The sequence below is a fragment of the Rhipicephalus microplus genome, chromosome 6, assembly GCF_043290135.1.
Source record: "Rhipicephalus microplus isolate Deutch F79 chromosome 6, USDA_Rmic, whole genome shotgun sequence".
Lineage (NCBI taxonomy): Eukaryota > Metazoa > Arthropoda > Arachnida > Ixodida > Ixodidae > Rhipicephalus > Rhipicephalus microplus.
In genome coordinates this window covers 69614815-69642479 of record NC_134705.1, presented here as the reverse complement: position 1 = coordinate 69642479, position 27665 = coordinate 69614815, and positions in this window count along the sequence as shown.

Sequence of the window (27665 nt, the reverse complement as noted above, 5' to 3'; positions counted from 1 at the left end):
GGATCATTACAGCCTCTACCGTGTCCGGCGCGCCCTTTCGACCGCATTGGTATCAATCTATATGGTCCCCTTCCTTACACTGCCACTGGAAATCGATAGATCATTGTCGCTGTCGACCATCTGATGAGGTATGCTGAAACAGCTCCACTACCTACGGCAGGTGCACGTGACGTAGCCAATTTCGTTTTGCGACGCTTCGTACTGCGTCACGGGGCACCAAGTGAACTACTAAGTGATCGAGGGCGTGTCTTTTTATCCAAAGCTGTACAACTTCTTCAGGCATGCCGCACGGTGCATCGCACCTCTACAGCCTACCACCCGCAGACCAACGGTCTAACTGAGCGCTTCAACCAAACGCTAGGAGACATGCTCGCCATGTATGTCAATTCTGACCAATCAAACTGGGATGTCATTCTCCCATTTGTGACCTATGCGTACAACACCACGACGCAGTCAACGACAGGCTTCTCGCCTTTCTTTCTTCTATATGGGCGTGAGCCATGCTCCACCCTTGACACCATTTTGCCGTATCGTCCCGACGTCTCAGAGTTCAGCCCTCTTTCTGAAATTTTGCACCACGCTGAAGAGTGTCGTCAGTTGGCCCGATCATTCACCTCGGACAAGCAAGCATTCGAAAAAGACCGCCACGACCGCGACCAGCAAGTCGAGACTTTTGCCGTGGGCTCACTTGTCTGGCTCCGACTGCCCTTCCACTCCCCAGGTCTGTCCGCTAAGTTTGCCCCCAAGTTTCACGGTCCTTATCGCGTCGTCGAACGTCGATCTCCTGTCACATACGTGATCGAGCCGGGCACTCCATCTACAGACAGGCGATGCCTTGGTCGTGAGACTGTCCACGTGAGTCGTCTCAAGCCATATCACGACCCACTCGTAATCTCGTCACCTTGACTTGCCAGGATGGCTCGTCTTCGTCGCCGGGGTATTGTAGAGAGGAAGAAGAATATGTGCCGCAGTGGGTCACGCCTTTAGCAAGAGGAGCCGAGCGCGAGCTGTTCCCCCGAGCGTTGTGTTTCCTGCGTCGGTTGCTGCCGCCCGCTTTCCACATCAATAGACCTGATGTGCAAGTACTACTTGTGCCAATAAACCCCGTTTCACACGAATAATCCCAACAACAACGTCTTCTCCTCGCTAGAGAGCCAAGGAGGCAGCAAAGTCCACAAGGTTCCTAAATGAGACCTCCCACCTAGGGTGGAGGTGGAACCTACACCGCTACACCATTTAAAAAAATGAACGTTTGTTCCTCCTCCTCCACCGTTCTGATTTACCCTTCCGTTTCTGTAATCATACTTTTTAACTAAAGGCTCTCCCAATAAAAAAAAACTTCGGCAAATCCCACGTACTTGGGCATTGACGCTATGCGAAGCATGCGGAGGAAAAGTGACCGTGTTGCAATTTTTTTATTGAGCGACACGTTATGAAATGACACTAAATATATGTACAAATGTTGCACGCACAGACATATGTTGAAGAGTTGCAGATGTTTATATAACCAATTGTTTGCACTTGCGCAATGAAGTCAACTGGAACATGCGTATTAGCAGCAGCAGATGCTGACATGCAGCTCTGATGCTGGCGAGAATGCTGGCCCTGGACACTGCTACAGAAATCAACTTCGGCGCATGGCAAATAACCACAATTAACGTTAACTCGACGTTACGGCTGTATCAAAGGAGTACATATGTAATGTTTATAAAACTGGGTAGACAGCACTGCAACCACTATTGTCGTTTAATGAATATTAGCGTCTATTTGAAAAGCAGTTCCAAAACCTGGCGTAGCTCTGTGGTAGAATGTTTCAGTTCCACGCAGAATGCTTGAGTTCGACTCGTGCTGGGACCCTGAAATTTAATATTTGCATTTGTCGAGAGATCAACGCTGCCTATGTGTGGTTTTTCTTAACACTGACATTTATTCTATGCCATCATTGGGTCGACGCTGCCAATGTCGGGTTTTGCTTAACGCTCACGCGTTAAAATATCCCTTGTGTGTTCTCGTCGTTCCTGGGTAGATCCTAATGCTAATCACCTACTGCACACACCCGCACACCAGCGGCACATACCCGTGGGTATGTGCCACTGTATGGCGAGAAGTTTTTGACGACGTGCGCGACGGGATTGTGACATTATTCATGCATTTACCAGCGCGTCATACTCGTTAAAACATCTTACCCTCCCATGCTGATTTTGGTTCACGCCAAGTAAAGGGGGTGGCCATGAGAGCACCGAAACGTAAGCGGCTAGATAGATAGATAGATAGATAGATAGATAGATAGATAGATAGATAGATAGATAGATAGATAGATAGATAGATAGATAGATAGATAGATAGATAGATAGATAGATAGATAGATAGATAGATAGATAGATAGATAGATAGATAGATAGATAGATAGATAGATAGATAGATACGCTCAATGTTGCCGAAGTTCGCTAAGAAATGCTTCGCATTTAATAAGCCTTTCCTTTCAAATCACACCACACTTCAGATGAGCTTACTCCGTGATCAGTGGTGGTTTGCGCGAACCACTTCTTCCTTTCTGGATATAATCGATTGCGCGCGCAGGCCCCCTTGTGGCGAATCTAAAGTGAACTACTGCTGCATCAGCAATCACAGTAACGCTAATATTTGCTGCGTTATAGCTGGCCAGGAAAACACGTTTCTGGCGACGGGAGTTTGACATTGAGTGGTCTGTTTTTCCCATTGCGCCTACGTTTCTTTTGCCGAATCAACGTGCCGTTACTGCGTGGCGAAATGAAAGCGCCTCAGAGAAATGTTCAGCGCCATAGCCTCTTCATTTCGTCGTATTTATGCAACTATTGCTATAAATACCCTTTATATATATATATATATATATATATATATATATATATATATATATATATTTGTTTATTTAGATATGCATTTATGCATTATGTACTACGGTGCCAGTCAACGCATCAATATTCAGTGCATTCATGACTCGATTTATGGAACAGTAGTTTACATAAATTGCTTCATTTTGTTGTTGCTATAGCCTTTCTTTTGATTTATCGTAGGAAATCGTCAGATATGAGCGGGATATGAGGGTTTCGGTCTTACAATGAAAGTGCTGGTTTTCAGAAACGGTCTGACAAACAAATCGTCTCATGCTCTGTGCATGTGGGATCTTACAAACAAAAAAGTCGACGTGGTCAAAACCTAATGAGATCTCTGGACAAAAGTCTCTCATGTGAAATTAAGACACGAGAATTATCGCCTTAAGCAAGCACGTGTGTAACGCACTGTACATATTTACAATAATTGATACAGCCTGTGACATTTGAATAAGTACTGCAGCTGCAGTTTGCGACTCTTTTTTAGATCGCATTCAGCGATATGAAAAGTTAAACTGCATGTAGTTGTATAGCCTAGCACACGACCAGCACTAAATACAAATTTTGGGCACTCCTCAAGTGGTTCACATGCGTTTGATATAGTGTGAATAAGAGTGGAACTCTTGAGTAGGTGCATTTTCTTATCTGATACAACATATCTTTGCGCAGGCTAAGAAAACAAAGAATACCCACAGCATGGCACTTCCTTTCATCTGAATGCTTTTCCCGGAAACAAATCGTTTATCAACACTGCATTAAGATTTTTGTTGGGTAGATTAACTATCTTTTGTATTCAATATATTGTTGCGTGGTTAAAACATTGAGTGAACCGCAAGTCACAGTACAGCTCACACACGAACGTCAAATTCTTCCCTTCTTTCTACCTACATGCCTTTCTGGCTATCTCCGACTACGCAGTGTTAATGTACATGAAACTACGCAACACAACTTCGGCGGCAAAAGCTCCAATCCAGCGCATCTACAGAACCGCCGTAGAAGGAGGCTGGTAAGACTTGAGCCTTGAGACGAAGATGACGTCACGGGAAAGGAGAGATAACGGGGTTGTGGAGTTGTTCGGGACATTCTTGTGCCTAAAGTCTGTGACCGGTACAAACACGCAGTATAGGTCCTGGAATTGAGAAAGCTTCTCAAATAGTCCGGCACATCACGATGGGGACGAGAGAAGCAGCTAGTTTCTAGTCGTCGTCATTAATCTAGGATAGCACATTGTCAATCCGCTCAGGAATGTTGATCACGTTTTTTACAGGTGTATGTCACGCTACGGAAAAAACACTACCATCATGATGAACACTCAAAATTGCGAAGTCATTAGCAGTTCTTGTGAAATCTTTAGGCACTTCACCATGCACGTTCCCCTTAGTTAGCAATATAATGCTGCCGGCTTTTTTATTGCGTCGATTCACATAATGTGGAACATAATCACATAATTGCGGCACTTCAATGTTGCAATACTACGTTTCGTACGGCGGTACGATATGAAATGCAAAACCAAAAGAAGACAGCAGCATGTTCTAATTGTGTCTTCATTCTTTGTGAATAGCAGGTTCAAATACAAGAAACGCGTGCATATAAAATTCTCTTGAGACAAAGTATTTTGCGAACGCCGCTAGGTGTGAATAGTCTATCAGTAGTGTGTCAAAGCTGCAATAGGGGCGATGTCTGATTCACAGGTGAAACACATGCATATTTTCAAGGTATATAATGACACATATGCTAAGTACACGTGAGCTGACACCTTTCCCACGCAAAATGTTGCCGTCTCGTGTCCATACGTACTTCCACTGCCTTTCTTTCTTGCAGCTGGCCTGCAGAGGTTCTTTGGTGTGGGGCACAAGTGCTCACTAATGGAAGTGGAAGTGCAACCAACGTGAGCCAGATCAGTGAAAAAGGCTCGCGCTATCCGCACCTCTTCATTCATCCCATATTACGGCAAGGTGCCTTTTTGGCGTTGCATAAGTGGTTGCCAGACTGCCGCTTAATCTGACTGCGAATTTTTTTTTCTGTATTTGTGGCTTCTCCGTGAGAATTTGGTGCCATCCGCGGTGCATTTCGCGAACGAGCGACGCTGGCCGTTTTAATTAACGGAATGAACCGCGCCTAGCAGTAGTCAAGCGTGGCGCTGCTGCGCAGTTAAGAGGCCAATTCAATTAACGGAATGAACCGCGCCTAGCAGAAGTCGAGCGTGGCAGTGCTGTGCAATTAAGAGGTTGTTTTAATTAACGGAATGAACCACGCCTAGCAGAAGTCTAGGCGCGTTCTCTTGCTGTGTGCACAGCTGTGCGATTAAGATATCGGGTCTCAGTATTAGGAATGACGGGGAAAACTGAATGGAGTCGCAGGAGTTGATGTGCTGCCCCCCTCCCTCCTTACTTCATTTCGTTAATTAAATTGGCCTCCTAATTGCACGGCAGCGCCACACTCTACTTCTGCTAGGCTTGGTTCACTTCGTTTTTTAAAACGGAATTAAAATGGCCTCTTAATTGCACGGCAGCACCACGCTCGACTTCTGCTAGGCTCGCTTCATTTCGTTAATTAAAACGGCCAGCGTCGCTCATGCACTCGCAAAATGAACCCGGATGGCACCAAACTCTTACGGAGAAGCCACAACTACACAAGAAAATTTTTTAGCCAAATTTAGCGGCAGTCTGGCAACAACCACCCTAAAGTCTGACAACTGACTTATGCAACGCCAAAAGGAACCTTGCCCATATTACTTCGTACGCAAAGGAAACTGAACGACAGCATTCGAACATCCACAATACTGTCGCGCTACACAGTGGCAACCATGAACGTCATTGCCACAAACGGGTTCACCTACAAGACTGTCGAGCTTCTCTAAGGCTGCTGAAAAATTTTCATTTTCTACAAGTGGTATACCTTTATTTTCGATGCATTTGTTTCTCGAATACCGTTCTTGGGTCGTCGCCCTCTCTTCTAAGTCACCCATCTGCAGTCCTAGTTCTCGACATCTGGTTGCCACAGAAGTATTTCCCTTCTTTAGAGAGGTGTTTTCGTTTTCAGTTGTCGAATAGCGTGTCGCTATACCATCAAAGATAATACTGAAACAGTCAGTAAACTGTTTAATATCTTTGAATTTTTTCGGAATTCTGTTCGATGGTGGTTTGCGTGTCACGCATTTTTTGTCGAATATTTCTAATGAACTTTGTAATTTCGAAGGCGCCTTCTTGTCTGGCAGTAGCGGCTGAGAAAAAGTTCAAGCAGGGGATATATAACTTTGCAAAGACCTGGGTTACGCTGAGGGTATGTAACGTTGCCGGTGCCGCCACCATGGCTGCCAAAATGCCAATCAGTTTAAAGATGCAGTTCTTTCAAAGTGAGAAGGTGTGCTGCTTCGAGGTCACGGGGAGTGACGGCACTCAGAAAGCTACTCCAACGGCACTAAATTTTGCCAAAACAACGAGAATGGTATCATGTGGCAAAGCGGGAAAGATTCCGTACAGAGGCATTCCTGATACTTTCAAGTGGTGGCCATAAGTCTCCGCTCGGGGAAACAGGCAAAAACCTACCTGTACGATGGTCATAGTAAATGTCTGTACCACCGCCGCGGCAGAATCTGGAACTATAGAAACTATATAAAACCCTAAGACTAGTCATCTTATTGTTATATTTTTTACGGTCAAAAGGATACTGAAAAAATAGTAGTGTTACTTCTCTATGCTCAGCAGGTCGTGGGATCAAATCCCGGCTGCGGCGGCTGCATTTTTGATGGAGGCGGAAACGCCGTAGGCCCGTGTGCTCAGATTTGGGTGCACGTTAAAGAACCGCAGGTCTTTCAAATATCCGGAGCCCTCCACTACGGCGTCTCTCATAATCATATGGTGGTTTTGGGACGTTAAACCCCACAAATCATTTAATCTCTTAGCTCAAGGCAGTGTGTCATTCTTGTGGTTATAATAAATACAAATAAACTGAACTACGTGTGTTCCAGTGACATGCTGAAGGCTGCGGGATAAGTATAGACGCAGCGCCTATCGTAAACTAGGATGATTAGATATCGTTTTCATTGTACGGGCTCTGTAGGCTTTTTTTGTCTACTTCCTCTTAGGCACGGCTTTGAGCTCTTTTGTAGTAGAGTACCAAGTACTATAAATTGTTAACCACTCTTTCTAAACACACAGGACGGCGTCAACAGAGCCTCATCAAGTGTGAGGCCCTCAGGCCGGTGATATGCCCTACTATTGCCACGTTCCATTTCCCAAGTTTTTGTTATCATCCCAAAACACCACACGATTCTCAGCGCAAACCGCGCCTGCAGTTTTCTAGAAGGTTCCGGACTGTAGTAGATCATTTCGATAAGATCACACCCACTGTGCGAACAGTACAGATTGTTCTAGAACCTACGCCACCGCCAGCGATAACGCTAGAACATTCGACGGTAAAAGTATAAATGCCGACGCGCTTCGCCGCCTGTCAGTTGTTGATCGAAGGCCGACGCTCCGTTCGCCGCTATCAGTCCGAGACTGCTATCTGTGCGAGACTGCTGCTGTAATTGGACTTTCAGTTTACCGGGCACAGGTTCGCCCAAATAAACAGTTAAATCCTAACACGAAGTCTCCTGTCTTCGGCCACGTCACGACCCCGTGACACTATTGTAGAGTATCTTACTCTAAATTGTTCCCCAATTTTTCTGAACACACAGCTCTCCCATAGTATAGAGTACCAAATACTCTAAATAGTTCAGTATTTTTGCTACACACATTGTGACAATGAAGCAATTGCATTTGTCTATCTTTTCTCACGGCCTCATTGAGTGTGAAGCCAGCGAAACAACTTTATGCTCTCGCGTCGTAGACTACCTAGTACTCTCAATCGGTAACCAGTTTTCGTAAGCAGACTATACACCGTTGCTTTAACGTTAACAATAGATCAATTATTAGTAAGGTGTGGCGTTGGGAACGCTTTTTGCTCTACCGTAGTAGAGTTCAAAGTACTCTAATTTGTTCATTAGTTTTTCTAAACACATGAATTGTTGCTTTCACGTTATCAATATTACATGTCATACCAGGACACCTCTGATATGTACGTTCCACCCTTGGCTTTGATCATCGTCCTCTCGTCCCTGTTCATCTACTAGAGAGAGAAATAAATAAAAGGAAAAGACAAGGAGGTTAACCTAGACTAACTGGTTTGCTACCCTGTACGGGGGTGGGGAAAAGAGTCGGAAAGAAGATAGATATAGAGAGATATAAAATAAATTAGAAAAAAAACCACACACGCACACATTCAGGAAGTTCCGATCACAGTCGTTTGGACAGGCGGGTTGAACGCAAGAAGCGCAGGAGTGCCTTCACAGCCTTCTTCTGCGACATAAAGTCCTGTCGGCAGCGCAGGATTCTTTCTTCCGAAAGAGGCTGGTTGTCCAGTTCATCTAGTGCCTTGCAGAGTGACTGTCTCTGCGAGCAGTATTGTGGGCATTCACACAGAATATGCCAAGTTGTTTCATCACTGCCACAATGGTCGCATGCAGCAGTGTCTGCCATTCATATGCGGAACGCGTACGCATTGGTAAAAGCGACGCCCAACCATAATCTGCGCAGCATAGTAGCGTCTCATCGGCGTAATTACGGAGGAATTCGAAGACTGAGAGTTGGGTCTAAAGTACCTAACCATGCATGGATAAAATGTGACTCGTTTCATTGTGACGGGGTGCACTTGCGAGCAAGCATGCGGAGTTTCCGTGCAGCGTGAGTTCTGGAAAGCGGAATTGATATTTCATCGCTTTTAGTATGGGCAGAACGGGCAGCTCGATCGGCCCGTTCATTGCCAATTATTCCACAATGACTTGGAAGCCATTGAAAGGCTATTTTATGACCTTTCTCACTGAATTGGTGAGTCTTTTCTGCAATCTCAAATACCAGCTGTTCGTATGGGCCATGGCGTAAAAGTGATAGAAGGGATTGCAGTGCCACCTTTGAGTCACTGAAAATTGTCAATTTTTGTGGCTGTTGATCGCTGATGAATTGCAATGCGGCACGAAGAGCTGTGAGCTCTGCTCCCGTTGATGTCGTAAGGTGGGAGGTCTTGAATTTTCTTGTCGTGTCCTTTATCGGCATAACAAATGATGCCGTTGAACTCTTCTGTAAAACAGAGCCGTCGGTGTATACGTGTATACATCCTTGATACGTCTCGTATAACAAGAGATAACAAGAGCGGAGCAAGCTGTCTAAGAGCAGGTGACGACATATCTGCTTTTTTCTGGATGCCAGCTCTGGATGCCTGATGTTAGCCTGAGTCAGGCACCAAGGAGGAGTCGAAGGCCTGGCGGCGGGTGTGAAGCATGTTGGCAAAAAATCGCGATATGTGGTGACCGTTTGGCAAAATGAGAAAGTGGTCTGTCTGCTGGTAAAGAAGCTAGGTGGTGGCAGGGTGTCCGAGCAATATGCCTTATATGTGTCCTGAGTGCATCAACGTCAATATGTGTCGTGATGAGCTGGTCACCGGCGATAGCTATAGTAGCCATTGTCGACGCACTACGTGGCAAGCCGTTGCAAATCCGGAGTGCCTGGGACTGAACACTCTGTAGCGTTCGAAGGCTTGTTTTGCTTGCATTGTTCAATGCCGGTAAACTGTACCGCAGGAAACCAAGAAAAAGTACTCCGTACAGCTGTAGCATTGCACTGGGAGACATTCCCCAAGTATTCCCTGCAAAGAATTTCAGTATATTACAGATGTTCATTAACCGTTTCTTCATGTACGAAACGTGATCGCTCCATGATAGATTCCTGTCAATTATGACGACCAAAAACTTGTGCGATCGAACGTATGGTACAGTTTGACCATTGATGCTTATAGTGTACTTATCCATAGGCTTTCGTGTAAAAGCTACGAGAGCGCATTTCTCGGAACAAATTTCCAAGCCTCGATTTCGGCGGTAGCGTAGTGTTTCAGTGGCAGCTTTTTGAATTCTCCCTCGTAACTGCAGGCGTGTTACAGCCGCTGCCCAAAGGCAAATATCTTCTGCGTACATTGATAGCCTGACCGTGCTTGGCAGATGCTCAGTGAGAGCAATTAACGTAAGATTGAACAACACAGGGCTGAGTACGCCACCCTGGGGGACGCCACGGTGGCTGTAATGTGGAGAGGTTGGACCGTCTTCAGTGCTCACAAAGAAGGATCGCATTCGCAAATAACTACGTATCCAGCGATACATCCGACCACCTACTCCTATATCTTCGAGAGCGGTGAGAACAGCTTCATGTGTAACGTTGTCATACGCCCCTTTGACGTCTAGGAACAAAGATGCGCAGAGACGCTTACGGCCTTTCTCGTGTTGGACATAAGTGACCAGGTCGACTACGTTGTCAATCGGTGCTCGACCACGCCGAAAACCTGCCAAGGCATCTGGGTAGATGTTATTACACTCCAAGAACCACTCCAGGCGTCCCAGGATCATCTTCTCCATAACTTTGCCTGCACAACTGGCCAATGTGATCGAACGATAAGATGAGAGCTCCAACGGTGACTTGCCTGGCTTCAGAAGTGGAACTAGGCGACTTGTCTTCCAGCTTGTCGGGAGCGTTCCATCTTGCCAGGATTTGTTGTACAGCTCCAAAAGGAGGATTCTCGCGCGTTCACCCAGATGACGCAAGGCCCTATAAGAAATTCTATCGGGCCCTGGTGCCGACGTGCGTCCACACAAAGCTAGTGCTGCTCTGAGCTTAACGATGGAAAAAGGCATATCCATGCTGGAATCGAGTGTTTGTGGACAGTTAGTCGAAGGCAATAGGCTTTTGGGCACTGCGACTGGCCCAGATACTCTGGCACAGAAGTCTTCTGCCGCGTCAATGCCGCGTCTCTGTTCAGAAAGTTCGAGAGCCCTGAATGGTGACCACTGAGTGGGTTTTGTGCGGAGACCTCGTACCGTCTTCCAGAATTGGGATAAAGGTTCTCGTGGGTCAATTGACTCACAAAAAGCAGTCCAACGTTGTGACTCGAGTTCATTTATCCGGCGCTGAATCTTCTTTTGTATACGTCGAGCAATCCGTAAGTCTTCTAATACCCCCGTGCGTCGGTATCTTCGTTCAGCACGCCGTCGGATTGCTTGAAGTCGTTCTAGCTCGATGTCCAATTCCGTTACTTTGGGAAAGCAGGTGAGGGTACACGTAGTATCGTGTATTGTGCTTTTAATTATCTCCTCTATGTCGAGGGATATGTCTGCTTCACATTGCTCTTCCATGCGAGACTGCAATTTCAACCAGTTCACTCTCTTCGATTTTGACAATCCTTCGATTTTGACGTAAGTGGGAATGTGGTCACTTCCATGCGTTTCTAAGTCTGGAAACCACTCAGCATGCCTGACGAGGCCTCGGGAGACAAAGGCCAGGTCAAGGCAGCTGCTATGCCGTGAACCACGTAGGAACGTTGGACTGCCATCATTCAGCAAGAAAAGTTGGTTGTCGGAGGCGAAGGTCCCCAACTTTCTCCCTTTAACATTGGTTTTCGAACTTCCCCAGATTCTATGATGGGCGTTGAAGTCGCCAATTTTAATGCATGGGTGAGAAGTTGCTGACAGGATACCTTGTAGTCTTGTATGGTCGAAACGGCTTGACGGAGAGAGGTAGGCACCCACAACCGTGATGGTGTCTCCTTTTCACTGTTATACTTACATATTGATTGTCGTCGTGGGGTGACACCGGATGATGAATGTAGGTGAGGTCGCGGCGAATGAACATCAGAACTTTGCTATTATCCGCAGTTGTAGACGACATGAATGACTCATAACCAGAAAGTCTGATTTCTTTCTGCAAATTTGGCTCGCAGATGACAATGATGGGGAACCTATTGCTGTACACGAACCGACGGAAATCGGTGATGCGTGACCTCAGTCTCCGAGCATTCCATTGAATAATCGCTGCCTTTCGGACCTCTTTTCTGAAAGACAGTGGTTGGTGAGCCATTATTTACTCAAGCGCTGCGAGTACTGGACTCAAAGCGTCCAGTAATTGCAATGCACTTCTTGCTGATGGTGTGTGCATGTTGCTTAACAACAAGCGGATGGCGTTAATTAAGGGTCGCAAAAGAGCTATCACTTGCTGATCTGTGTTCCGCAAGTCCTCCATTGCAGCAGCTTGCTCTGAAGAAGACGGCTTCGGCTGCGGCTCTTCTGAGCGTTGTGTACGCGTAAGTGGAGGCCACTCTTCTGTAGAGACTGGTCTGCCCTTTAGCTCTTTTCTACCGTCTGTGTTTGCCGTGCTGTAAACTGCAGCTGGCGATCTTTCCTGATGCGTCAACTTATTGTCTGAAGTTGGCGCTGTCCGACGGGAAGAGCTTCGACGGTGACGTTGTCTTCGCCGGATTTTCTCAGCAGCTTCTTTGTGGGTTGAGCTTTCTCGTACAATTCGCTTCAAAATAGAAAATTATTTCTTTATGTGCGGACATTCTTTCGAAGAAGCCTTGTGAGCACCCTGACAGTTAGGACACTTCAGTGTGGTAGCGCTACAGTTGTCTTCCGCGTGTGGTTTAGCGCACCGGGGGCACGCTGCGGAGTTCCTGCAAACACCCTTTACATGGCCGATCTTCTGACAATTGAAGCATTGCAGGGGTTTAGGAATGAACGGTCGAACTTGTTGACGAAAGTGGCCAACCTTCACGTATGCGGGAAGACAGTCGCCTTTGAACGTTACTCTCACACAGCGTGTGTTACCAAGCCGTCCAACGCTGACAATGACGTTGTCTTGACTCGCTGGTTTTATAAGTTTTGGAAGGTCTGCGTTTGGGATTTCCGTGTTTATGTCGTAAATGACTCCTGATGTGGTGGCACCATCGGCTGGTATGATGGACATAACTGCAATGTTTCCCAGTTGTGTTACTTGTTGCAGCGTGCTGAGCGCACTCGGGTGCAGCACATCGACAGCCAGGATGTTTCTTCTTGTATTAAGCCGTACGTCTTTAATCTCGTTCGGCACAGTGTTCTCAAAATAGAGCGAAAGCGCTTCCCTGTTCAGAACACGCAGACTTTCGGTAGCGTTCTTTGGCACAAACAGGATGGAATGGGGCCATCGCTGGGGCGCCGTTTTCACGGTGACTGTACTTGACACCGGTGATGAATTGATGATCCGTCGCTTGGCCTTGCGGTGCAGGACAGGTTGAAAGCCGTCGCCTGAGCACTCGTCGCAAGATGCGGAGTACAGCTCAGTGTCATCGCTCTCATTGGATGTGTTTCCTCGCTTCCTCGGGGTAGTGGCCGCGGTCGAACCGGAGTCGGACGTCAGCTCGTGAGGTTCTACATTCATTACCGCAACGTACGGGGCAATACACCCTACAACTGCAGCGAAATGTCCAGAAAAGCACCGAGACGAGCGAGATGTGTTCTACAAAGAATCACTTCGTCTTCCTCCCTGTTCATCCACTAAACTTGCGTCATTGCGATAGGCTTAAAACGTAGTCGCACCAACACTTATCAGTTAAGCGAGTGTGCGGTGCGCCGTCACGTTAATGATCACGTGGATTAAAACTTTATTTCTCTCAAAATAGGGCAACTAATCTAAAGGTTGGTCACGCTCAGTAGAGATGGTCGGCTGGGATCCCTCTGGAATTCTTGCAGCATCCAGTGCGCGTGAGGTTACCCGGCGTTGTTGTGCCCTCTCGGTGGTGCTTTAGGAGCTGGCCGATACTGCGACCAAGTTGTGCATCAGCCTGCGTGCGGTCATACCAAGTTTTCTGATGCGAGCTTGGCAGAGAGAGGGGCGAGAATGAGTTGAGCTCTCCATTACTCTCTCGTTTCTGCCGGCGGCAGCGTAAAGTTGTAGGCGATACCCCTGTGCATTGCCTGAAATACTGAGCTATGCGAGGCATCGGTTCTAAAATGAAAGCACTTTATAGGGCCACAATTGTCTTTCATGCGCTGTCTGAAGCTGCATGGTCATGTTGTGGCCAGCACAGACCTAAAACAAGGCTCACAATACTGGAAACTACTGCAATATAAGCTAACCAGGTTTAGAATGTTATGAACTGCAAAAATAAGAAAAAGTTCAGTACTATATTTTGCCTAAGCTTATTAAAAGCTCCTCTGAAATGGCTATCTGACACCCGATCTGTGCACTAAAAAACACCCCTACCACTGCAAGCGCTCGATTGTCAAGGCGATCACTGGGCTTCACATACCAAGCACTTCCTCAGGCCATACTGTGGTGGACCTGCGTTATTGGGAAGCAGAAGTTGTTTTATAATTTGTCGAAACTGCGTGGGTAGTGAGTACTGACATTACTATCGACTACGTCGTCATTTTTCCACGGTTGAAAAGGCAGGAGCAAACGGATCCGCAAACGAAAATTCGGTCTCGTCTCACCCTTGCGCGCCAGAGAGAGTGTCAGCTCCCTCTCCCAGGCAACAGGTACAACCATCTACTAAGTCATTCCAGGTTCCGGAATACCTAGAAGTGTGGCAGCTTGGGCTAGTTGGTATGGCATGACAATAGTTATAGCGCGAGAACAAAACGACGACACAGAGTGTGATCTTTCGTGTCCTCCTTGTCTCTGTGTCTTCGTTTTATTCTCGCGCTATAACTATCATCGTCCGGAATACCGTCTACGCAGCCTGCACCGCTGTGGTGATGGCTTCTCTGCATTTTTTTAGTCTGCACTGCTCATTTACCGTACTGTTTGACATTAGTAAAACAGGTACTCATCAAGCGTTTGAGATTCCTCCACGTCTGAAATGTCATCGTTCTGCTCGGCGTACGGCTGTGTGAACATCAGCAGCCATGGCGATTCCGTATTTCACCGCTTCCCAAAGGAGAAGAGGCTTGCCGCAAAGTGAGTTGCAGCCGTGAATAGAAAGAACTTTGTGCCCACGGTGCACAACACAATCTGTTACAACCAAGTTCGGGACGCGGACTATCAGCGGAGCTTCTCGACACTGATATCTATTGGAATTCTGGTGACTGGCGCCTTTACATCAGTGTTCTTGCACAGATCCGCGTCACTACGGCCGAGAGCAGCTTTCGCCAAAAGAAGGAAAACTGGGGTAGGTTATCGAAGGTGTTGACTTCTAATAAGCGATGCCTGCTGAATTGCGTTGAATACTTGTGCAACTCATTCACACTTATGCTTCTAGTTAATTTGTACCGCGAACGTGCGTCTCATGCTAGCGAGCGATTTTTATCGCCATCGTCTTATGAGGAATTGCAGTCGCTTCTGGGCTATCATTGATCCTCTTGCTACCTTCTCTGCGTTCTTCTGATATCTTTACTTACTGATTCATTCCTCAGCACCAAAGGCGCCGAGATGACGGGGGGAAGGGCAGATATCAGCACCACTGTATTGATTTTTTTTTGAAATTTGTGTCTCTATTTTGTCTCTATATATATATTACAATATACACCCTGTCGAGTTTTCCTCTTTCCGGTGCTGGTTTGGTGAACATGCTACTTCCCACACGATATATCTGCGGCTATGATGACGTCGCAAGCTTCATCTCAATAGTATCGGCCGCATTTCAGTTTGGCGAAGTGCACACAAAAGCCTCGTGTGCATTGGTTTGGTGGAAAGTACAGCCTCTCGCAATAAGTTTTCTTCACTGAGCGCAAATTTTGCAGATAAACCTATTTGTGTAAAATAACGGTGAAGTGGTGTACTGTACAGACTGTTAGGCTACTTTCGGGGTACGTCAACAGGAGAATTAAAGTCTGCCTTGTTTACTGAAGCTATATTTAAACTATGTACATAGCACTGAGTTGAAATTTCGTGTTTCGTTACTGCAGGTTCCGGATGAAGCACTGGGAACCAGCCACAATATCACAGAGCATGCAATCGATGTCATTAACAACACTGCTGAGGATGAGGCCTCTTTTACTAAACCAGACGTGATTCAGCATGTGCTATCTCCTGCTGTACTTGACCCCTTGGAGAGCACCGTGGCATACAATGATACTAAGTTCGCAGGCAAGGCTACTGACGTACTGGTGCAGACAAGAAACAAATCTGCGCAAGCTAGCTTCAGAACAAGTGTCGCATCACACTCCATGCAATCTCAGTCCCTTTGCACTGCTCTTGGTATGTTACATATGCAGGTGATTCGTTGCAAAGCTCTCAACATTTTGCAGTGAGCAAATGCATGTGTAAGAGCACAATGCTTACGTGTGTGATATGTGTGGGCACACAGCGTACATTCTGTTGTAATTTCCAGTTTTAAAGCATGGTCCTTTGTTATGCCTGATTGCCTAAAATTTATTTGATTGCCTGAAGGGATGAAAACTGCGTGACCAAGCAAAATCACTGAAGCCGACATTTCAACAAGCGATTGATTGATATGTGGAGTTTAACGTACCGAAACAGCCCTATAGGTATGAAAGACGCGACATTTGAGCAAGCGGTCTTGTCGACTACAAGGCTGCTAGTCAAAACAGTCAAGCTATGAAGCAACGACACCCCTTGTTCAAAAGGTTTCCATCTCCCCAAGCTTCCATGTTCCTTTCAACTGTTGCCTTTTTTGCATTTCATCGCTTCAGTTAGTCTTGCCACGTTGTTACATGTATTCAGAACTTTCTTCGAGTGCAAGTTGGCAGCCCCATCAAAGAAGTAGTGACAGAAGCGCAAATGGCATCGCCAGTCCACTGTGGTTGTAATCATCAAATTATGATTGACGAAGCTGCACTTATATAACACAGTGATGATGATTACAGCCCCGTTTAATACCAGCATGACGAGTACGCGAATATTTTCACAGTACCTTTCTGGGTGGATTACGCGCATCACTCATTGTTCCTTATAATTATTGACAATTACTCTGTGCGCCAATGTTAAAAGCGACAGAAAAGAAGTTTGCTTCGTTGACTTTTCGTGTAAGCTTTTTCGCGTTGTCTACGGTCTCTGCAGGAACACCAATCCGAATTTACGATCAGCCAGCACAGAGCAGTCTCAAAGCAATCGAGTGTTTTTGTGCAAGATGAGCACTTGAGAAAGCTCCTTGCTGTTTGCCACACATGCCTAACCTCTTGCAAGCAGTAGGGCATCGATCTCAGTAGAATAGTTGTAAACGTATACACGAAATGTTTTTCTTGGCACCATTTGGCAGAACCAAGATGCATATCGGCAGCAATCTTTGTTGAACGTAAAGCTGTGTGTCGTCTTGTTTTCAGTGAACAACCCAACATCTTGTTTGAGAATGCTGACCTCCATTGGTGTTCGAGTTGTGAGTGAACTTCTTTCACGCTTCAGAAAAGGTGTTGACGGCCAGCAAATGTCTACGTAAGCAAACTGTGCTACTGTTGATCTAGTTTCTTGAAAGATAAATACACAATCTATTGTAGGTATAGGTTTGGACAGCTCAGCAGCAACTCTTGCTCCAGCGAATTCGTGGAACGCCTCTTACTCTGGCTGGGGGTGGATGAGCATATTCCTCAAGATAAAGTGTCAAGTTTGGCACATACACACTGCTCAACATGGAGAAGAAGAGATCACTCATTTTTAAGGGGTGCAGGTTCGCCGAAACTGTACCAAGTTTGTGTCTTAGAAAAAGCCAGAAAAAATCTGCCTGTTGTACAGACAAACTAATGTTTTAAACGCTGCTGCTTAAAGCTTCAAGTTCACAGCCTAAAGTATTATCCTGTACTTCAGGAAACTCATATTGACACTACTGCAGCAGTTATATAACATTATTATAAACATTAACACAATTTAAGAGTAAATGTACGAAATGAGATACCACAGAGAAAATTATCGCTGAAAGCTGTTAATAATTTTCATAATTGTGGAACAAATGATAAACGAGTGAGGTTATTATGACGAGAGCTCACCAGTCAACATGTGAAAAGTAATTTGGCAAAATATGTTATTGCTTGCCATAGAAAACAAATTAGGAGCACATATTAGGTACAAATATTCCGCTCTATATATCAAACGCTCAGCCCAGCACCCCAAGCATAACACATACGAGACTATACCAACTAAACCCTCAACTCGAACTTCGACCTCCATCCAGGCTTCGTCAACGTGAAGCTTCGCTTCTTTGCCATCTTTGGTTGGGGGTTGCCTTCACAAAAGCATATAGAACCCTTATCGGATTTACCGACAATGCGGAATGCGACCTCTGCTGCACCAAAAAAGACATCGACCATCTGATATGTCATTGCCCTCGATTTGCCTCTGAAAGACAGAAGCTTTCGGACGCATTGCGACGATCGGCCACTCTCTGTGCAGTTGCTACTGAAACACCGTCATCGCTTTTAGTCGGCTCAAAAAACAATCAAAGCTGTCTTGTGCTTTTTGAGGACTACAGGCCTACGTGACCATCTTTAACTTTTGTGTAGTGCCACCATTGCATACGCGCCAGCCGATTGACTGACAATCCTCTTTTTCTTTTTCTCTTTCTTTCTCTCCTCTTTCCTCTCTCTCTCATCTTCATGCCCCCTTCCCATTTCCTCAGCGTAGGGTAGCAAACCGGGCATGTGCCTGGTTAACCTCCCTGCCTTCCCTCTTGTTGTTCATCCCCCCAGCACCTTACACGTGATGAAGCTATTACCACAGGCCATAGCCACATGACTTGTAATGTGCCAAAGAATATGATAATTGCTGAACATATTCAGAGGTACATCAATGTGATAGCACTCTTGTGCAAGAAAGTTGTGCTTGAGTGTCAGGTACAAATCTTGTCATAATTCATGTATTATTGAATTCTAGTTCTTCGGCATGCACTATTCCATTTCCACTCAAATGAAGTGTTAGACTGCTGCCGCATGAAGCTGCAAGGTTTAAAAATGGGCCGTATCCTTCCTTGACTGCTGAGACGTCATCATTGCCACCATCGTGACAGACCGACATGCACAGATCATTTTTTTTTGAAAAAGAGAGGCCTGGCATCACCCATGAATGAGATGCCTAGGTCGACTGGCAGATCATGGGAGAGGCCTTTGTCTGGCAGTGGACGTAGTTAGGATGATGATGATTATGATGATGATGGTGGTGGTGGTGGTGGTGGTGGTGGTGGTGGTGATGATGATGATGTGGAAACGAAAGAAGGCCTGTACGGATGTTACTCATATAGTAACAATAGGGTGTATTATCTCTTTTTATAATTGTGACATCTTGCATATGCTGCACAATGGCGATAGTTGTACCTGCTATCATACACAAGCATGCGAGCATTTTACGTTATACAATTATTTTCTTTCGAATAAACATAGCAGTAAAACTGTTGAAGATCACTTCCTAAAAAACCAGCAATGTTTAGCAAAGGGAAGAAGTTTCATGCACCATTCTGCAGAATGTAGCTGCAAAAAAACCTGAATGAATTTATCTCAAAGCTTAAAAACTCAAAGCAAGTTTATCCAACTGTGAAGCACTCATTATAACACATAATGCGTTTATTCATGTCGTGAGCCTTTACCTGTGTGCAAAGTGAAAAGCAAGCTCATCATTCCTAATCTCGCATGTCAGTGTCATCACATAAGTTCATTCTTTGCAAGCTAGAGACAATAAGTACCACAAATTTGAGAAACAATAGTCACAATAGCATAGTGCAGATCACGAGCTGTTTTGTACGTGTTATAAACGCTCCAGATGCGGGTAGGTTTTGTCCGTGTAATTATCATAAGCGAATTGGGGTTCTGTCGGTGGTCTTTTTAAAAACTTTTTGAAGTAAGCAAGCTCCATAAATAAAAACGTACCACCATATAGCTACTTTTTAAAAGTTAAATTCAAGAACGGTGCCTGTTTTCGGTACCAACTGTTCGCGTGTATTACCACAAATGCCTCTTGTAAAATTTTTATAGATATGGTTCATTATACCCGCATGATCAGTTCCTTGCGAAAACCGCACTAGAATGTCAAGGAACCTACCAGAATACTTCAGAATCTTCAGATAGGCTCGAGGGCGAAAACACGAACAGTGGAATTTGTTGAGGAAGTTATGCGGCCACCAGCGCTAACGGTTAAATGTGAATGCCCCATGCATAAATGCCAACGTGCCTTACCGCAGATCATATAAAGTTCGCCGCTATCAGCGTATGGCATGGATTGCTTGGAGATCGACTTGTCGCTTCCCAGGTGCTAATTCGCCCAAACAAAAATCTTCGGCTGGAATTCATTGATCGATGCGTTCGTGAAATGGTGACCTCGTGACAATGCACACATGTCATTGTGAGGTATAGACAACCACATTGAGAGCAACACAAAATACTTAGTGTTAACTATGAGACCAGGAGTACAATGTCACACGGAATCACCTTCCAGACTTATTGAAATGAAGCGTAAGCGCACTCTGCTAATGATCTGCGGTGCAGCTGTAAGGCTTGCGCTGTATGTTCACTGAGCAGCCTATCTCGCGTTCACATATGATTTGTTCTTCCACGCGCGTGTTTGTGGCTCCACGCCCCTTCTAACTGCCGCTTTATTTACAGCTGCCTTGCATTTTAGCTATACATTCACCTCTATAGTATCAGTTCGGAGCAACCTCGGTTCGAAGCCGTGGTCTTCGCAAACTTGGAGCCACCGGACTCGTCACACGATTATTTTTACATGATTAATATAGTTTCATAGAATGTTGCAGTGTTGAAAATATACAATTTGGTTTGATTTCATTAATCTTTGACAGCTTTCGGCTATCACATAGCAGCCCGTGTACAGCGCCTTAGAACGTTTAAAATTTGCGCTAAACACACGTTTTCACTAAACAAATTTTATTAAAGCAAAATTACCGTGTGGTGCCTCGTGGAAAGCGAAACATTGCTGTTGGTGTCCCGTGACATCGGGGACTATTGCCTAGAAAAGGTGACGACAAAGGTACGCAAGATCACGTCGCAGGTCTCCAAAAACTTGACACGCCATCGTCACGTAACGTCGTATCATGGCGTCATCACATCGCATCGTACATTGGTCCAAAATGCTGTGATCTCAAAGGCAGGGCGAAACCAGCCCGAGTGCCTCAGTTCTTGGAGCCAGTGCAAAAGCTCGTTTGGGGCAGAAAGCCTTCATAGGAACAAGCGTGTTTGTGTTAGTAGGAGGAAGTTTGTATTTAGGCTATTCCACCACCAAAGGTGGCGGGTCAGAACCAATACACCAAGGCTTCTACTTATTCTGGGACACTAAGGCTGTGTTCCAATACTCAACGTAGACGGCTGAATAGACAACTAAATGGACGGTGGTCATCTTAAGTCCCATCCTAAATCTCACGCAGCCGGCAAGGTAGACAGGTTCATGAAGAGTGCATCGTAGACAAATACGATGCAGGCTACTTTGCTGTTTAAACAAGTTGGCGGCTAAGCGAATCAATAACTAAACTTTCAAACTTAGAAATCGGATCTTACCGGTATGATCGTCCGCACACAAGGAGACGCTCCTTCAGACGCTTGATGTGAGTAACGTTTATTTTTTTTTACATTTTGGTGCGGGGGCTGCATATGTCATTCACTCGGTTGTCTGAACAGTGATTTCATAGGGAAACGGGATGATTTTCGACAATTGCCCACATTTCTAAATTGCGCGAGCATATTGCCACAAGGCAGTAGTGGGATTGGGGCATAAAGCGGTAGAGGGTCTCTGGCTGAAAAAAGAAGACTACGAAGTGGATAGAGACTGGTTTCAGCCCGCCAGTGCGCCAGGCATTGTCATAGCGTGTAATCGTTGTAAATATCTGTAAATATACGTTTTCTTGTAAGATTATTGGTGGACGTGCGGGGTACGCCTACCTGGCTTTTCCGGCAAACCAACACGGAACTTCGGAGTGGTCGCCACCTTCATTTTCCTGCAATGGCTCAACAGGCCCACCCACAAGAGCAACAGCAGCCGCAGCTGCAGCAGCAGCAGCACCAGCACCAGCACCAGCAGCACCAGCACCAGCAGCAGCAGCACCAGCTGCCTCCTCTGATTCTCCTGCCTCCACGAGACCCCGGAACCTTCTCGGGCACAGGCAAGGACAAGGTGAATGTTGAAGATTGGGTCGCTTTGTACGAGCGCGTGAGCGAATACTATAGGTGGGACCCTACGTTGATGCTGGCCAACGTTGTATTTTACTTGCGGGATACGGCGCTCACCTGGTATGAGACGCATGAGTCGGAGTTGACCAGCTGGCACGTTTGCAAATCGAAGCTTCTCGAGTTATTCAGCAGGCCATTTGGGCGACAGCAGGCCGCGAGGAAAGACCTGGAATGTCGCGTGCAGACATCGACAGAATCATATGTATCCTACATACAGGACGTATTGGGCCTCTGTCGAAAGGTGGACGAGAACATGAGCGAAACTGACAAAATCGCTCACATATTGAAGGGAATTGCCGATGACGCCTTCAATTTGTTCATCGTTAAAGATTGCGCCACCGTCGACGCGGTTGTGAAGGAGTGTCAGCGCTTTGAGCACGCCAAGAACCGTTGCATAACCCGCCAGTTTGCGCGTCTGCCTAATACTGCAGCCACTTCGACCTGTGAAGACAGCCCCAACTTCACGCAAGCTACATCGTCCGAAAATGTCACCCGAATCGTTCGTCGTGAACTCGAAGCAATGGCTCCTGCAGCCATCGCCTGTGACGGTCCTCAAGACAACGCATCCACCGTCTCCCTCATCCAAGCCGTCGTTCGCCAAGAAATAGCAAATCTCGGCATCACACCTGTTTGCGCCGTTCGCACCACCGAGAGCTCGGCTTCTGTTAACCAGATTCCGGTGTACCCTTCACGCTACACTTCCCGCTACCGGAACCCTGCTGAATGGAGAACGTCGGATGATAGACCGATCTGCTTTCACTGCTCTCGCGCCGGCCACATTGCACGCTACTGTCGCAATCGTTGGTCATCCAATTCATCTTGGAACACTGGGACATGGCGTCGCTTTGAAGGCAGTTCTCGCCGCTTTTCCACTCCGTACGATCTACAGCCTGCTCCTACTAACGTTCAGGGCCGAAGGTTCAGCCGGTCACCATCACCCCAAGGCCGCCGATCTCTCTCGCCGATGATTTCTCGATCCAGGTCCCCTGCACGACCTGGGCCCTCAACCTCGGGAAACTAGACCATGCAGCTCCCGGAGGTGACGCTGCATTAACGACCCATTCTGCAAATCTTCTGTTGACGATTCCTACACGCCGCAATATTTTGGACCTTTTGGTGGATGACGTTACCGTTACAGCCCTCATAGACACTGGTGCACAAATTTCAGTCATGAGCGCTGCTCTCTGTATTAAACTGCGGAAAGTGATCACGCCGCCTATTAAGTGTGCAGTAATGCTTGCCGATGGGAGCACATCTGCCGTTCTCGGCATGTGTACCTCTCACGTGTGTATTGCTGGGCGCCAGACCGTCGTATTGTTCACCGTGCTTGAGCAGTGCCCACATGACGTGATTCTTGGCCTCCACTTTCTCTCTGCGCACTCCGCCCTTATCGACTGCTCGACGGGTCTTCTTCAGTTGGAACTGCCTTTTGACGCCGCTGTTGCCCATGACGCTCAAAGTCGCCTTTGTGCCACCGAGTTCCTGCATCTTCCGCCGCAAGCCGCGACTTACGTGCAGCTCGTGTGTGATCCGCCTGTGCGCGATGGTGAATATGTCGTTTCACCTATTACCGACGTTGTGCTAAAGCACTCCATTGCTGTCCCGCACACCGTGGTGAGAGTATGCCACAATCAAACCCATCTGTCTCTTTTGAACTTTGGTTTATCCACGCATGTGCTGCCTGCTGGTATTAAACTAGGCGTCATGTCGTCGTTGCAAGAGTTTGATATTTCTGAACTGTCGGCTCAGCAACCTACTCCGCACGTCAACTTGCTCACTGCGCCCAACCTGTCAAGCATTGACATTGCCAAAATGATAGCGCCAGATCTTTCGCCCTCCGAAGCACAAGACCTCCACCGTCTGTTGACATCCTATGCGGACATATTCGATCTTGACAACCGCCCTTTAGGCCAGACATCAGTTGTGACCCATCACATCAACACCGGCGATGCCAACCCAATTCATCGCCGCCCTTACCGCGTCTCCGCTGCCGAATGCTCTGTCATCCAGAAAGAGGTCGAGAAAATGCTCGCCAAAGGCGTCGTCGAACACTCATCTAGTCCTTGGGCATCCCCGGTCGTGCTTGTCAAGAAGAAGGACAACACATGGCGGTTTTGCGTCGACTATAGACATCTCAACAAGGTCACTAAGAAGGACGTTTACCCTTTACCAAGAATAAATGACGCCCTTGACTGCCTTCATGGCGCAAAGTTTTTCTCGTCCATTGACCTTCGATCTGGTTATTGGCAGATCGCTGTTGACCCACGGGACCGAGAAAAAACAGCATTTGTAACCCCCGATGGGTTATACCAATTTAAAGTAATGCCGTTTGGGCTTTGTAATGCGCCGGCCACATTTGAGCGCATGATGGACTCCCTTCTGCGCGGCTTCAAATGGTCCACTTGCTTATGCTACTTAGATGATATAATTGTTTTTTCACCGACGTTCGCAAGCCATCTAGAGCGACTGTCCAGTATTCTCCAAGTATTTCGCAACGCTGGTCTCCAGCTGAACTCCTCCAAATGCCGTTTCGGCCGTCGCGAAATAACTGTACTTGGTCACCTTGTTAACGCATCTGGGGTACAGCCCAATCCGGACAAAATTCGCGCATTGACTCAATTTCCCGTGCCCTCTTCTCATAAGGATGTCCGGAGATTCCTTGGTTTGTGCTCCTATTTCCGCTGCTTCATCCGAAATTTCGCCGATATTGCGCGGCCTCTCACCGAGTTTCTTAAAAAATACGTCCCATTTACTTGGAATTCGCCTCAGAGTGCTGCATTTTCGGCGCTCATTGCAGCCCTCACGACTACGCCAATATTAGCCCACTTCGATCAGACTGCCCCGACAGAAGTTCGTACGGACGCGAGTGGCCACGGAATTGGTGCTGTTTTAGCTCAGCGTCAGCATGGACGTGACTGTGTCATTGCCTACGCCAGCCGCCTTTTATCCCCTGCCGAGAGGAACTATTCCATCACCGAAAGAGAGTGTCTTGCTCTTGTTTGGGCTGTCGCTAAATTTCGCCCGTACCTCTTCGGCCGCAGTTTTACTGTTGTAACTGATCATCATGCACTCTGCTGGCTTTCCTCGCTAAAGGATCCCACGGGACGTCTCGGTCGTTGGTCTCTACGCCTCCAAGAATACACCTTCTTGGTCGTCTATAAATCTGGTCACCTCCATCAAGACGCCGACTGCCTGTCACGGTATCCAGTGGATCCACCAGACGCCACAGAGAGAGCTACGGAGGCTTGCGTCTTATCAATATCAGACTTTCTTGATATCGCTTCTGAGCAACGCCGCGACCCGGATTTACTTCCCATCATAGAAAGCCTGAGTTCCGCTACTCCACCCACTTCCCTGAACTTGTATTTCCTTCATGAAGGAGTTCTCTACCGCCACAACATGCGCCCTAATGGTCCTGACCGCCTTCTCGTCGTGCCTTCCCATCTGCGTGTAGATGTTCTCCGACAGCTTCACGATGAACCTGCCGCTGGTCACCTGGGAGTCACCCGCACTTATGATCGCGTCCGGCGCCGTTTCTTCTGGCCACGCCTATATCGCTCTGTGCAAAAGTATGTCACCAGCTGCGACCTTTGTCAACGTCGAAAACGACCAACATCGCTTCCAGCTGGCCTTCTTAACCCTATTGAGATCCCTGTTGAACCATTCTACCGCGTAGGGCTCGACCTTCTCGGGCCATTTCCCACTTCTGCATCCGGGAACAAATGGGTTGCCATGGCGACCGACTACGCGACACGTTACGCGATCGCCCGCGCTCTTCCAACCAGCTGCGCTACCGATGTCGCCAACTTTCTGCTACATGACATCATATTGCATCCCGGCGCTCCTCGACAGCTCGTTACTGATCAAGGCCGATACTTTTTATCTCGCGTCGTCCAGGATATCGTACGTTCCTGTTCCACAACCACAAGTTCACAACGGCATACCATCCACAAACTAATGGACTTACAGAGCGCCTGAATCGCACTATCACGGACATGTTGTCAATGTATGTTTCTCCAGACCACCGTGACTGGGACGCAACGTTACCCTACGTCACCTTCGCTTACAACTCCTCCAGACATGACACCGCAGGCTATTCCCCGTTCTACCTTCTTTATGGACGGGAACCCTCTCTGCCTCTTGATACACTCCTTCCCGCTGGTTCAAGCTCCCCTGTCACATACGTCCGCGATGCCATAGAGCGAGCCGACGCAGCACGACAGATTGCCCGAGAACTACTCATGCTTTCTCAAGCCTCTCAGAAAGATCGATACGATCGTCACCACCACGAAGTTTCGTATGCACCAGGTTCTCTCGTACTCTTGTGGACCCCATGTCGTCACATCGGCCTCTCAGAAAAACTTTTATTTCGCTATGACGGACCATACAAAGTCCTTCGCAAGATCACCAACCTCACCTACGAGATACAGCGAGTTGTCGACGAAGCGCACTCAATGCCACCACCATCCACTGTTGTGCACGTCGTCAGACTGAAGCCTTATGTGTCACCCAACACTCCCCTTTCGTGACAAGCGCCGGGTCGGCGCTTTAACGCCGCAGGGTAGTGCCACAAGGCAGTAGTGGGATTGGGGCATAAAGCGGTAGAGGGTCCCTGGCTGAAAGAAGAAGACTACGAAGTGGATAGAGACTGGTTCCAGCCCGCCAGTGCGCCAGGCATTGTCATCGCGTGTAATCGTTGTAAATATCTGTAAATATACGTTTTCTTGTAAGAATATTTTTGAAGCCCAAACACGTGCTCTGGGTGATATCAGAAAAAAAGAGAACGAAGTTTGGCTAGGATCATTATTACCCGGAACCTTCCAGAGCGCGAATGAAAGACACAGTACGACTCGAGTGATAATAGAGAGTTTTAGTACTGCGGAATGGTGCTACGTACGCATCACGCAAGCCCCTTGCGTAACGTGGCGTCGTTTGCCACTAATCGGCTTTTAGTACGCCGTAGTACCCGCGTATGTAACGAGCGTGAAGCGTGTTGCGTCATCTGGTATATCAAAATAGAAGTACTTGTTGTTGACAGCCAATGTGAGCCAATCCAAGTGTTATAATCAGATTATGGCCATATTTTAAGCCACAGAGCCGGTCGGTGCTTGCCTTCGATGCCGCCATTTTGCAAAACGAAGTCTCGCGCTGTCGCGAACTTGTTCGAGAGCGGCGCGATCACCTCATACGTACGCACGCACGCATCTCATGCGTGCGTACGTAGCAGCTGCGCACGTAACACGATACGTGCGCGTTGCGGTCTGCGCATGCGCACTACGCAGAACGTGGCGTCCTTACGTACGCAACGCCACCACGTACGCAGCGTACGCAGTACTAAAACTCTCTATTTAGACCAGCTTTTACTGTATTAAATTTATAAATTATATTTGATTTAGGCTGTTCACGTTTCCTTGTACTGAAGAAACCGCTTTGTAAAAGTGTACTCTTGATGGAATCAAATGAGTGGTTTCCGGAGTTGATATGCCGAGACAAAGGCTGTTCCGCAAGCGAATGAACATGTGAACGCTGGGTATTGAAGTGGATGCAGAAGACCATGTCAGTTTGTCTTATGTATTCCGCACACGAGGAGTTTTATTACATTAGAGCTCTCGCAGTTGAGGTTTGAGTGAATGAAGTACTTGAAACTGCATTCTGTGCTTTCAGCAACATTCGTTGCATTTATGTGTTTAATCCCCATGCAGAGGGCCTTCCCGCATGGAAACAAGTTTGGTTCTTACACCTCAGCATATGCCTGGGGCACCATAGAGATATACTAATATGTCCACTTGCCATTTTTTAATTATTTTTATGTATTTTTTCCAGCAGAACTCCTCTTGATGTCT